This window comes from Eptatretus burgeri, chromosome 5, assembly GCF_056783735.1.
Source record: "Eptatretus burgeri isolate ZD-2024b chromosome 5, Ebu_testis_v1, whole genome shotgun sequence".
Classification (NCBI taxonomy): Eukaryota; Metazoa; Chordata; class Myxini; order Myxiniformes; family Myxinidae; genus Eptatretus; species Eptatretus burgeri.
The window spans coordinates 39,960,374-39,972,873 of record NC_140965.1 but is presented as its reverse complement, the minus strand read 5'-3'; the positions used below and the strand labels follow the sequence as shown (position 1 = coordinate 39,972,873).

The 12,500-nt window shown below is 43.7% G+C and overlaps 1 long non-coding RNA gene across 2 annotated transcripts in view; it reads right to left on the bottom strand.

Annotated features, from left to right (window-relative positions):
- LOC147026287 (uncharacterized) overlaps positions 1-12,500 on the bottom strand; it is a 105,909-nt gene that overhangs the window by 16,471 nt on the left and 76,938 nt on the right. Inside the window, exon 3 of one of the 2 annotated variants that reach the window (XR_015058273.1) lies at positions 2,386-3,218. The exons of the other annotated variant lie outside the window; for it this stretch is intronic. This is a non-coding gene — a long non-coding RNA (uncharacterized LOC147026287). Of the gene's footprint in view, positions 1-2,385; positions 3,219-12,500 lie in introns of those variants that run through there. 2 annotated transcript variants of the gene reach the window in all.

Genomic DNA, 12,500 nt, shown 5'->3' with positions numbered 1-12,500 from the left:
CGATCCATAGTTTGTAATATGGATGCAAGATTATTTGAATCTTAATTGTAGTTGTACTAATGCCAGCAGACAGGACGCTGAGTTTTCGTAGAATGAAGAAAGAAGTTAAAAAACACAAAATTTTTGTTAATTTTTTTATTATTTACCCTAGCCATGTAAAACAAGTGTTCTGACAAACACAAGGAGGTGTCGCCTCCATCATGGTCATTCTCTACCCATTTTAATTAGCACGGCCACGATCCATGACTAAACGTATTAAATGAAAAGCCGATCCCGCTTAACTGCCTAGAAATGACAGGTCACAGGGGTCCATGGCCTGATGACCGACTACTCTTCAAAATATGATGAAGTTGAACAAAATCCACCGTTATTTATTTGTATCCATCAAGGATTATTTTTTTTTTCATGGCTGTATACTTTGTAGGCGAAATACAATTTACGAGACACCTATAGTGGTGTGGACGATAAAACGCCATGAAATGAACTTTTGTTTTTAAATGTCACATGAAACAGTTATGTGTGCAATCAGAAAAGCCAAAGTGTTCTAAATTGCGTTTTCTTTACATCAAAGTATATACATCAATTGTTGCTTTCATTTCGATGTACACGGAAACACGAAACGACAAGGTGCGTGTGGCATTCTGTTTAACAGCTCAACGGAACACTCCAAAACATAAACTGTCCAAATTGAAAATAAAACCAAAACTGACACCAACTTGATATTCTTTTGGGTGAATTTTTTTTTTAAACTCGTTTCAATCAAATTGCAAGTGCCCCGTTTATTTCATATCTCTTTCCTAAGTTCGAACTGCCTTACCTCCTACTTTCTCCCTCCCTATTCCCTCACCATTTTTCCCGATCCCATTCTTCTCTCCCCCGTGACGGTAAGAATTTGGGGCACGGGAGCTCTGGGTAATGAGATCTGAACAGCAGGACACCTTCTTGCCTTCCCCTGCCCAAACCAACTACAGAGCCAATGCCCACACACAAGCCCAGTGCCCGGAGGGCTGAGAGAGCTTTCTGTTGTTGAGGGTATAGAGGAGGAAGATGTGGGTAGAGAGGGGTGAGGTTGGTGTTTGGACAGAAGAGGGTAGGAGGCAGGGAAGAGGTGGGAAACTGGAAAGGCATAGCAGGGGACAAGGGGAGTGTCCAAATGGTAGAAAGTTACTCTTGATAGCCTCTTGCTACTTGTTGTGTCATGCACATGTTTGAGAAATCCAGATTGGACAACATTTGATTATCATGTACCATGTCGTGTACAGAGCATCATTAGGCTCCAGATAGTTATTCCCAAGAAGGTTATTGCCAAAGCAGTTATTAGGCTCCAATCTTGGTCGGGTTGCCACTGTGATGCAGGAGGTCAGGGCAGGAATTTTCGAACTTGCCCAAGGTTCTGACAATAGCTCGCCCACTCTTCGTGAACAACACGGTGGAATCTTCAATGTCGACGAACTAATGCTAGCAGACAGGACACCTGTTTAACGTCCATCCAAGGGACGGCACATTGTTTTATGAACGACTCTGCCTGTGAAACACCGGAATGACAGCTTATAGCTGGGTCGGGATTCAAACCCAGGCCAGACAGCTTAGAGGCGAATATGTGTACCTCTAGCCTGTAGAATGCCTGGTGTTGGCTTAATGGTTGGGTTGGTGGGTTTAGGATCCTAGAATCCTGAGTTTAAATCCCACTCGGCTGTTGAATTAATACCAGGTGGGGTTGACTCTGCCTGTCATCCTTCCAAGGTCGGCAAAATGAGTGCCAGCTTGCTGGTATCCAGTGTCGGAGTGGCGACCCGTCCAAGATTGTGTCCAATAGCCAAGGAGACTGCTGAGGCAGCACCAACGCTCTGCACAGAGTATGGTCCCAATGTATGGATGGAGCCTATAGACCATCCTGCCAATCTAGTACTACTTCTTCACCGTATAACCAATACACTAAAAAAAAAAATCTGTGTCCATACCTTTCATCACAAAACTCAATGTGGCAAATGAAAACGTATGGGCAGGGTGATTCATAAATGTGTGTGCCGTCCTACGAATGGACATTAAACTGGGCGTCCTGTTTGCCTGCATTAGTTGGTGGATGTTGAATATTCCAGGGTGTCCTTTGTGAAGAGTAGATGAACTAACGCTGGAACCCTGAACAAATTACTAATTCTGGCCTTAACTACTGCTGGAGGGCAATGTGCCAAACCACCCAGTATAACCCTTGCCAAGAAACTGCTTCGGTAGCACCGACGCTCTGTAACAGAGTAGAATCAGAAAAGTAGTCATCGTCGTGGATGATATGCTGCATTTAAAAGGGTTGACAAAAACTGTCAAAATTCAGGATATTAACATAAATACACTAGAACCTAATATTAATAATTTACGCAAAACATGGAAAAAGATATTCTCCTGCTGTTTATGTCATTCACATTTTCAAAATGAGATGCTTCAAATTGGGTAATGAGCTACACAGCATCCTGAAAAAGATCAAAACATGAATGGTGATCAGCAATCCCATGGCTGGACATTAAAACCCAACATAAGGAAGCTTTTAACGAAACAATCACCCCAAATTTTTTCGATAATTCAGGGTGTTAGACCATAACCGTTGCAATGTGATGGTGTTATGGAACTGTCTGCGTGATGACAGAATTTGTGGGAAGAGTGAAGCTAACATTGAACAAGACACTTCATGCTGCGAGTTGGAGGAAAAAGGATTTCATGTTTCAAGGACAGTTGGAAAGTACAAATGGATTTCAGGTAGAAGGGCCCAAAGAAAAAGTTCCAGAGGAAATTAGAAAATTCCTGCCGCGCTGAAGTGTAACGGCTCGATGTATCCGTTACAACCTCCCTCGTTACGTCCATTGTCTGCTCGCTGGGGGCTGCATGGGACCTTATCTCCCACATCGCCACTCTCACTGTCCCCCAAACGCCACCGCACAGCGCTGGCTTCGGCGTGTCAAACGAAGGCTCAAAACATGATTACGTTTTCCATTGTGTTCTCGTGGCCCCGATGATCTGCCTTATTATGAATGGGCTACGATTTTGCTCAGGCCCTCAGAACAAAGGTCACCGCTGATTGCATTTTCGATACCAAGACGAGGTGCCGCAGAACTTCAGGAGGGCACCTGTCTTGTGACGTCCCAAGCTGCTGTGCAACTGTGACGTCACACTCACTGTTGGCTCAGGTGAATGGATGCCAGCAGTGCTCGTGGCTGTGACGAGGGGCCCTGCGGATAAATCGCAGAAAAGAGAACATTGTGAGCAGCTGCTTATTGCTGTGTCTTTGGCTAATGACTCGAGTTGTGATCCTACATCTTAACTTTTGAAGTTCATGCAGTTTATCAGATAATTGTGTGGTCAGGAAGTGTCTGTCTCAACCTCCCATCACATGGCAGAAGCATGAAACCAAATTTTTTAAATCAAGGCAGTCAAGCTTGTAGAAAAATCAAATGGAGGAAAGGATACGCCCCACTGAACTCTCACTCTTCCGTGAGCCGAGAATTTGTAATATTTAATGTGTAAAGCTCTTTCTAACCACTGACACACTCACTCACTCACTGATATAAATGTTTAACACCTTCTAAAATCTATAGGTTGGGTAGAAAGCTAAAATTTTGCAGACTGATGCAACTCAAAGCCAATATAGCAGGAAAAATCACAAAACAGTCGGAAAAATTCTGCAAATGAAAATATCCATGAACTAGAACGGCACTCGGTAGAACGGATAACCCCGCCAGGTCAAACAGTTTACATTTTGGATCTCAATGATGGTCCGGATCTGGATTCGAATAAACCAGAACCAAAATCAATTCAGCTCCATCTTGTCACCTATCCAACTCATCCACCAAGTTTTGTCACAACTCGTCCACAACTTTTTGAAATATCATGCTATATATCGTTTTTGGCTCTAATTCTCAATGGTGAAGATTCCCTTAAAAAGTTCTGGTATACAGATCCGGATCTTCAACAAAATCGAATCAATTCATCCTCGTCACACTCCCAACCTGTCCAGCAAGTTTCGTCTGAATCCATCCATAACTTTTTGAGATATCTTGCTATATAATATAGCGTTTTTGGCCCAATCTCTCAAAGGTGAAGAATTACTTTTGAAATTCTAGGGAACGTATTGTCACCAAAATCTAATTTTTCATCGTTGTCACACACCCAACGTGTCCACAAAATTTCATCTGAATCCGCCTACGACTTTTTGAGATATCCGACTGACAGACAGACAAACAAAAAAGAAAGATGTCATGCATAGCATGATACTTTCGAAATCCAGAAACATATTTGACCTCAAAAATAATTGGTGGTTGAATTCAGTAACCTGATATGCAAATCATCTTCAAATTTCAAGTCGATCAGATGAAAATTTAAGGATTTTAGAAATTCCAGCCCACTTGACCATTGGCCAATGTTGACCTTTTGGTCGACGTTGACCTCAAAAATAATTGGCTGGTTCAATTCAGTGACCTGAAATATAAATCCTCTTCAAATTTCAAGTCAATTGGATGAAAATTGAGGATTTTAGAAATCTCACCTAAGTTGTAGACCTTTGGCCAATGTTGACCTCAAAAATAATTGGTGGTTGAATTCAATGACCAAATATGCAACTACAAATGCCAAGTCAATCAGAAGAAAATGGACAATTTTAGAAATTCGGCCTAAGTTGACCTTAAAATAATTGATTGAATTCAGTGACCGAAAATTTAAATACTCTTCAAATTTCAATTCAATGGGATGAAAATTGAGGATTTTAGAAATTCCACCTATTTTGATGACCTTTGGTCTATGTTGACCTTTTGATCTAGGTTGACCTCAAAAATAGTAGGTGGTTGAATTCAGTTAACTGAAATATAAATCCTCTTCAAATTTCAAGTCAATGGGATGAAAATTGAGGATTTTAGAAATCTCAACTAAGTTGTTAGAAATCCCAACTACCATGTGGTGAAGTTTCGTGAAGATCAGTTTAAAATTGTGGTTTGCAGGTGATTGACAGACAGACAGACAGACAGACACAGATTATCAAAATCGACTTACCAAAATACTGGAAAAATCATCAAATTTGCAAGTATCAAACAGAGAGAGGGGTGAAACCATAACCTCCTTCACCTTCGGTGGTGGAGATAAAAAGTAAAGAAACAAGCAATAACATTTTTAACTAGAAGGGCACTCAGTAGGGCACATACCTCCACCACGCAATGCCTGATCCACGAGAACATATCGGGCCCATTACATTCTTGAAATATCATGCTATATATACAGCACTATATCGTTTTTGGCCCTATCTCTCAATGGTGAAGGATCACTTTAACATTCAATAATTATCGTATCCAGATTCGGATCCAGATCTTCACCAAAATTGAATCAATTCTTCCTTGTCACACACCCAACGAGTCCACCAAGTTTTTTTCCGAATCCATAAAAACTTTTTGAGATATCATGCTAAATATGTCGTTTTTGGCCGAATCTCTCAATGGTGAAGAATCACTGAAAAAAATTCTAGTACTCGGATCCAGATCTGGATCTTCATCAAAATCTAATCAGTTCGTCCTTGTCATACAACGAACCTGTCCACAAAATTTCATCCGGATCCGTCCACAACTTTTTGAGATATCCTGTGCACAAATAAACAGACAAACAAGCAGTCATAGACTGGTACTTACGAAATCGTCAACTTGACCTCTGACCTTGTCTAATAAAAGCTGTCTCTGGGGAAGGTAGCGAAGCAAACCAGAAGTTTCTACGATGATTCTGTACCAAACCATCAAAAATCGAATGTTTTGGATGTTTGACCTCACTGTGACCTTGACCTTTGACCGATTTTGACCAAAATCTAATCAGCGCTAGCCATCACCCTCTGAATCACGTGGTGTAATTTGACAATGGTAGCTTCTTCCGTTCTCGAGTTACCGCAGATTAACGTAACGTAAAGGTCACACTCGATGGCCCCCCCAACTCGAAAGGACGCCGGGGCGAGCGTGATGACGTCAGTGCGCACACGCAAAACCTTTACGTGACTCAACGATGTGTCTGCTCGAGCACACTGCGCCACGTGACGAGCCATGACGCGGCGGGTGAAATATTTTTATACAATCTTAAAACGTCTCCAAAACAGCCGATTTTTACCAGAATTTCGACAAACGAGTGTTAAGCGTCCAAAGCGATCGCAAAAACCGAAGACAAAATTAAAATCGAAGTTAAAACGAACTCGTAACGTCGACCGAAGCAAAAATACTCCATTTCTCCACAGGAATTTACGGAATTATTTAATATTATTTTATCAAAGTCATAAAACCGTAATATTCGGCTATCCACAAACAATCTTTACACCATCCAACGGCTTAGCGAGTCAGGCATGCGACGATAAGCTTTATAGGGATGAAAAATGACTTTAAAACACCATCTTTATCGAAAACACAACGCGGCCTACAACTAGGCAAGGCGTTCTGCAACCATGGGCGCTAACACTGAAAATTTTTAAACAGCCGTAACTCGACGAATTGACACACAAATTCCACCGAACTTACCTCGATCTTCCAAACTCACGCTCTGTCAACAATACCTGTGGTAACTTTTCTCGAGTTATCATGTTTTGGATGTTTGACCTCACTGTAACCTTGACCTTTGACCGATTTTGACCAAAAACTAATCATCGCTAGCCATCACCCTGCTGAATCACCTGGTGTAATTTGACATTGGTAGCTTCTTCCGTTCTCGAGTTATCGTGCCCCTACAAACAAACACACACACAAACACACACACACACACACACACACACACACACACACACACACACACACACACACACACACACACACACACACACACACACACACACACACACAAAGGACAGAAGTCATGAATATACTTACGAAATCATAAGTAACAAACAGAAAAAATGTAACCGGTGGAGGTAAAAATGGAAAAGCATGCTAGAATGTTCCTCCAAAAAGTATATAAACAAGATCGGGATGGTCACAATAAATTATCATTGGAAACCATCCCAACATCTTTCTTTCATAATGGTTGTTCCTCCACAAGAAACCAACTGTGTGTGTGTGTGTGTGTGTGTGTGTGTGTGTGTGTGTGTGTGTGTGCGTGTGTGTGTTTGTGTGTACGTACGCAATATTGAGTGCATGAATGTGTGTGTGTGTGTGTGTGTGTGTGTGTGTGTGTGTGTGTGTGTGTGTGTGTGTGTGTGTGTGTGTGTGTGTGTGTGTCGATTTATTTCCATAACCTCGCCACCTGGTTATTCGCTCCAGTCACAGGGAAGAGATGTGAGTGGGTCTGTTTTTCATTTATATGCTGACTGCTTTTGACATTTGAACGGAGTACATGCTTGGGAGCCTCGATGGTGCACGTTTCTGTCTGCGCTGTTGCTGATGATTCACCAATAAGTGATGAAACTGGTCCGGAGGCTGAGGGGGTGTGTAGCATTGGGATTCTAATGTGTGTATGATTTGTGAATGTCTTTACAGCTCTGAAGGAACTCTGGGAAGGGTCTGAAATGGTAAAGGGCTTACCTTGTGTAGCTTTTCATGGTTGCTTTATGAACTTTTCTTCAGCTGGAAGAGCATGCGAGGAGTTAAATATATACATACATACATACATACATACATACATACATACATACGTACGTACATATAACAACCACAACAAGAACAAAAGTTTTACGATTATTTTCCCCTGTTTTCAGGGGGTTGGTCGAATTATGCTATTCCTCCGTAAGGATCTCTCCAGTGTCAGTTCAGGTCAATATGGAAGCATGCGCTGGAGCAGCGTGTCGCTGCATCGATTCTCCACCGGTACTCCAGGGGCCTCCGTCTGGCCACCCCCCAGTCAGATGCCTGGCCCATCCCCATCTCCTTGAGATGTTGATCAACCTGCTGCAACCATGAGGCACATGGATGGCCCATTGGCCTCATCTACTCACGAAGCTTCCTCGCTGAGAGAATCTGATGAGCAGGATGAGCGTCAGGAAAATGAGTCACATGTCCATGCAGCCGCAGCTGATGCTCACAGACTATGCAGGTAACAAATCTCATTTGAGTCTCTCTCAGCAACCACTCATTGGACAAAAAGTCTAACCAGCGATAGCCATCGATTCTCCGAAGAGACCTGGTACCAAAGGATTTAAGTCTCCGGTCTCAGATCCCTGGTCAGAGTCCAAGTCTCACATGTGTAGAGCAAGACTGGAAGCACCTGAAGACTCAGACCTTTGTCCTCCTGCACAGGTACCGGCAGCAACACACCCCATGATCCAGTGAATCCATGAATCCCCAAGCCCGACCCAGACATCTATTGACTACTGTCTCACAGCCAGCAGAGACATGAATATCACTGCCAAGGTAAGTGAATCTCTCTGTGACCTCAACATCCTCACCACAAACAGAAACAGCCAAGATAGCAGCATCCAAGATGTAAATGAAAGCCTGGATCTTAGTTTTAACCCTGGAAACCCATAATCCCATTTGCTCAGACTACTCATTCAGCACGTGAAGGGCCCCCAAAAGGATATCCAGAGTCTGCAAAGATGACTGCATCATCTGCAAAATACAGGGCAGAAATCTTGACATTCCCAAATGATGCACCGCAGCTTGATCTCTCCAACATCCTCCCCAGAATCCAATCCATACAAGCGTTGAAAAGTGTGGTGGACAGTTCAAACCCCTGATGAACTCCAGTTACAACTGGAAACAAGTCGGATATGCAATCACGACATCGCGCAACACTCTCAGTACCAGAGTATCATTCATACATCAGAGTGATCAGTTTTGGTGGCACCCCACAAAGACCAAGAATCCTCCAGAGGGCATCCCGATTCACTGAATCACTTTGCAGAGATCAAAAAAGGCTGCAAGCAGCCCCTGCCGAAACTCTCATCTGCACTCAGTGAGGACTCGAAGAGCAAGGACACAGTCAATCATTGACCCCTTGGTGTAAATCCTGACTGCTCTGAACGCTGGTGCCAAAGCAGATGGTGGCAAACCTTATCAAGAATTATCCGAGCAAAGACCTAGCCCAACACTGAGAGCAGCATCACCCCTCGGTAGTTGTTTCAGTCCTTGCGATCACCCTTCCCTTTCCAGAGAGGGACAACAAGGCCCGTCTTCCAGTCAGTTGGGATGATGCCTGTGTTCCAGGCAGAGCACAGAACCTCATGCAATGACATGACTACAGCATTTCCACCAGCCTTGAGAAGTTCACCATGGATGTCACAGATCCCAGGAGCTTTACCCCATTTCAAACGCTTCACCACAGCCTGTGTTTCCACAAATGAAGGTGGATCACAGTTGATTGGAGGGTCAGCAACAGGGATTGTAACACCCCTGAAATCCAACTCAACAGCTGGTGGATCAGCCTGGTACAGCCGCTCAAAGTAACCGGCCCAGCGGGCCTTCACTTCGGACTCCTCTCTCAAGAGCTCATCACCCTCCACTCAAATTGCAGTACACCAAGGGATGGGCTTGGAGGAACGCAATGCGTGAATTCCCCTGTAAGCAGGACGAGAATCACTTGACCATCGTTGATGCTCCACGCCCTCACAGATTCCTTGCACATGGGCCTCCTTGTCCACCCTCAGTGCACATACAGTTTTATGCCTCAGCTCTCTGAACAGCTCAGCTCTGCCATTAAGCCTGGCCCTGTGACTCTGATCAATGGTATCCAGTGTCCCTTGAGAGACAAAATTGTTTTTCGCCGTCTGGTGATTTCGAAGACATCCACCGGCAATATCACAAACGGTGGTCTTGAAGGCACTCCATAACTTTTCAGGATTCCCCAAAGCACCCAGAACCCACAAATCCCCAATTAGGCTGTTCACAAATTCCTCAGCTACCCTCTCATCCTTGAGCTTCCCAACATCCAGCCTTGGCTGGGATGGTACCATTCTCCTGGATTGAAGCTACAACTTCAGAGTTGGTACAGCAAGCCTGTAGTCAGTGTTGAGGAAGGGAACTGAACCTGCTGTTCTGGATCATCCTCCAGCGACCAACAACGAGCACAAGGTCAATCTCCTTTACCACACCACCAGCGTTGGAATATCAAGTCCAGTGATGAGCCTGTGGATGCCAAAACGATGAAACAGCCACCCTAAGTCCATGACTTCTTATAAAGTCAAGGAACTTAGTGCTATTCTGGTTCACATTTTCAGACCCATGGCGACCAACACATGTCTCATAACCATCACTATCAGTTCCAGTTGATGCAGTAAAATCCCCCAATACAAGAGGAGTATCTCGCCTGGGGCACTGATAAACCACAGACTCGAGCGTGGCATAGAATATGTCCTTTGCAATGAGATCACTCGCTTCAGTCGGAGCATATACACTATGCAGAGACTAGGGAAACGACACCCAAGGAGTGACGAATCCTTAGTCTCATAATAAGCTTGTTGACTGGTATTTCCTCAATTATCATTGGAGTCAGTTTATTGGACACAGCTACAGCAACTCCTTGGGCATTGTAACCATCAGAGCGACCAGACCAATAGTAGGTGTAACCACCCGCCATGATCTCACCACTATCAGATCTCCGAACCTCAGAGAGTGCTGCAATACCAATGTTCAAACGCTTGAACTCAGATGATAACAGGCAGGTGATCATCCTCTCTTAAGGATGGGACATTCCAGGTACCCACCCGAAGGGACCGCCTCAGGTTAACCCAAGGAGACTGCTTTCTGGTGGACGAGACCTCAGTACCACTCCGCCACACACCACTGCAATCTGAACCTGGAGGGTTACCCCGTGGTTTTCTCCTATCATCAAGAAATGGGGGTCCCGAAGGCTTTGCCCCAATCCCATCTTCCGGTGAGCTGCCCTGTGAAGGGCAGCAGCAGAGGAGGTACTCCCATGGAGTGGGTTTTCAGTTTTCTTTGTATTTGTGGGTTTTGCGGAATGAAGTGATTTACGGTGGCCAGAATGAAAATCCTGCCAACAACCTCCTAAAAAAAAGTAACCCAACTGCAGGAGGACATCCACAGACACAGTTGGGCACTAGATATTTACGGCCATAGACTCACAAGAAGCTCTTCCTCCCTTTGACAGGTTTTGTTCTTAGTCCTGCTGGGTGTCCATATCAATCCACCCTCCTCACCAGAAAACCTGGTAGGGGATACGGTTTAGTCGCCGACAACCCAACCACGAAACAGGTTAGTGCAGGTTTACATAGTACCTGTAACAAGTCACAGATCTAATCTGGCTTGACCAGATAATCCAGTGTCAGTTTTGTGCAAACACAAACATTCAAAGATGTAAGTACTCCTGAGAACATTGACCTTGTTCATGATTCAGTGGGCAGAAGCCCGAAGAAATCTCTCAGACATTGGAGTCAATATCTCCTGGGAATTACACATGAATCAGTGAGAAGAATTATCATCCAAAAAGTGAAACTGTATTCATACAGAATTCAAATTAAACACAAACTGACTGCAGCCCATATACAAAAAAGAGTGACATTCCAGTGATTTGCAGACAAAATTGAAGAAAAGTCGAACTTCCTTGACAATGTGTGATTTTCTGATTAGGCTCATTTCCTTATTTTTTGGCATGTTAACTCCAAGAACTGTGATTGCCGGGGGTTTAGATCCCCACCGCTCCCCCCTCCCCCGATCTAGTGTTCACGCCATGACCTCTCCACTCAGAAAAATGCACTGCTGAGGTCACAATCAGAAGAAAACATGGAATCTTTAGCCTTTTCTGCTTTGAGGACACAGGCAAGGCATCATCTGTCAATACGAAACATTACATCAAAGTTCTTGGGAAGTATTGGAGGGCCCGAGGCAGTCGCAGGGGCGTTTGGAGAGAGGAAAAAATGTTTCAACAGGATGGAGCAACATCCCCATATTTCTCGTGATTCACTGTACTAGCTCAACACGCACTTTTGGAACAGAGTCATCAGTCAAAGACTTGGTGTTGAATGGGCCCCACACTCACCATACATGTCACAGCCAGATTTCTATATTTGGGGGCTGTCTGAAGAACAACATTTATCGAGGAGGCCACAATCCAACAATTTTATTGATAAAATCCACTTCATTCCTCTGATGGAATGCATCAAAGTGATCAACCATTTTGCCCGTCAAATCCAAATGTGCTTCCAGTGCCTTGGAAAACACTTGGAGCATGTCATTTAAGCGCAGTAAAGCACAGTCGGTCCTAGCCTATTCAAGGTAATCTGTAACAAATATTATGCCATTTGAGTGATAAATGAAGGTTTTCGATTAAATAGTGTGGGTTCTGTTTTTTTCTGTCACCCATGAGCTTTATTGCTTTCTTTAGAACTTTATCTTCTGGCCTTCACTGCACATAACCATACCAACCAAGTCTTCTTTTCGAAAGTTCTTCTGCTTCACCAGTATTGATTTTTAATCTTCTGATTTCTGAGCTCAGGGGTCTTTCATTCAGAGAGAATCTATTCATCCATTGTTTCATTCTCAACTCAGTTATATCCATTATTTTTACGTCTTCTATCCACAGTACCCACATTTTGCTTCCATACATCAATA